Source organism: Trachymyrmex cornetzi, unplaced genomic scaffold (assembly GCF_001594075.2).
Source record: "Trachymyrmex cornetzi isolate Tcor2-1 unplaced genomic scaffold, Tcor1.1 scaffold497, whole genome shotgun sequence".
In the NCBI taxonomy this organism is placed as follows: Eukaryota; Metazoa; Arthropoda; class Insecta; order Hymenoptera; family Formicidae; genus Trachymyrmex; species Trachymyrmex cornetzi.
In genome coordinates, this window is record NW_017299803.1 from 143,440 (window position 1) to 145,391 (window position 1,952).

Here is a 1,952-nt window from a genome sequence, read left to right on the forward strand (position 1 = left end):
TGTCAAAAGATAGCTTTTTTGAAAATATTGAATACGTACATTTTCAGATTTCTGATCCGATGTATATTTCTCGAGATATTCGACCGTTTCCACACTTTTCGGACACCCTGTATATCTGAACATATAGCATTACATATATGTATATAATTCATACACAATGTATCAAATATAATTACTTTATAATAATTATATCTTTCATGTAAGAGGTACATAAGTAAGCGAATATCGATATAGAAGTTGTATGGCTCAGTGGAAAAGTGGCAGCCTCGTAAAGCAGACTTGGAAATCAGGCCCTCGGTTCGAATCTCGACAGGAGCGGAGCTGATTTTCTCGTGCTATCGGTTATGCCTTACGATGAGTAATTTCGAGTGGTGAAAACGTGCAATGTGAGCGATGAGTGCTAAATGAGTATTTTGCACTCGTATAAGTTTTTTCACTCAAATTTACGTTTTTACCACTCAAAAATACTCGTAATGTATACGTTTTTACTACTCAGATATACTCGTGTTCTGCATGAGTGCAATTCGTTTTAATCACTTATTTTTACGGAAAAGTTCCTGTTTGCGACATAAAAACGGAGTCATATACTCACTGAGTAAAATGCACGTTTTCACCACTCAAATGAACCGTTCGCGCGGGCTAAAAACGGGCTAAAAACGGCGAAAAATTTTTATAAGGATAAAACAGGTATTCTTAACATTTATACGTATCCAATTCAGTTTTTTCGAATTTTCAATTAAAAAATGATCTTGTCACCAATCAGCATGATCATATTTGTAATCGATATACTATATACATGCAAAAATACAATAAAAAAACCTAATTTAAGACAAATCGAAGGTTATAAGTATGAGCTTTTCGGAACTACACATCCAAGGTTTATACAATGTAGAAAAGTATGTATAAAGCAATAAAAAGACGTAAATCGTAAAAGAAAAAATTAATATTAGGACAACTATCATTTTTTACTTACAATTTGATATAATTAAAATCATCATTAACTTGAGGGTTTTCGATATTTTTCATGATAAGGGATATCAATAATAATGAAAACGACGTATGGCAGAATTGTTGTACCTATTCAAAGTATGTACACATTGAATTCAAGTATACTATACTCGAGATTAATATTGATAAAAAATTTGGTTAGATTCGAAAAATTAAAAATGAAAACATGATGATACCATGTTTGATCGACAAGCTGGATATCGAGTATAGCACCGACAGGAACAACAAAGGTTTCAGTTTTGGCTGAGTAATAATCCGTTGTTAGCATTTGTCCACTAAGCGCATTCTACTCGTAATAGACAACCGTAATACGCGTATACTCGCATACGTATGTATGTACATGTAGATACATTTACGTGGTCTGTAATTGCACGGGCTAGGAATGTGCACGCATGAAGTAGCAATCAGTAGACAGTGCAGTATACCGCATGAATTTATGTATGTCTCTATTATCAAAGAGCATGCGTGCGCCGTGTATCCGCGTTAGTTAGCAATAGAAAAACAAATACTCGCAACCTTAGTCTTAACTATTATATTATACTATAATAATTAAGTTACATGATACGATATATTTGGCAATTTCTCTCTAATACACATATATATACATATACAATATATTACACGCGTATATTGTATACTTGATCTAGTGTATTTAGAGCGAAAGTGAGAGAGAATGAGAGAGAGGGGGGAGGGGAGGGGAGAGAGAGAGAGAGAGAGAGAGAGAGAGAGAGAGAGAGAGAGATGTGCACGAGTTCCACATATGCCGAGTTCAACTACCTCGCGGGAAGGACGCGTGCACGTGTCTACTATTACTAAAGATCATCATGTCACAAAAATATTAGTAAATAGGTTATACGACTGACTAATCCGTCACATAGGTTACTCCCACAAGATCATATTATATACCTACGAAAGAGCCGCCCAATCTATGACAAGTGGATCTT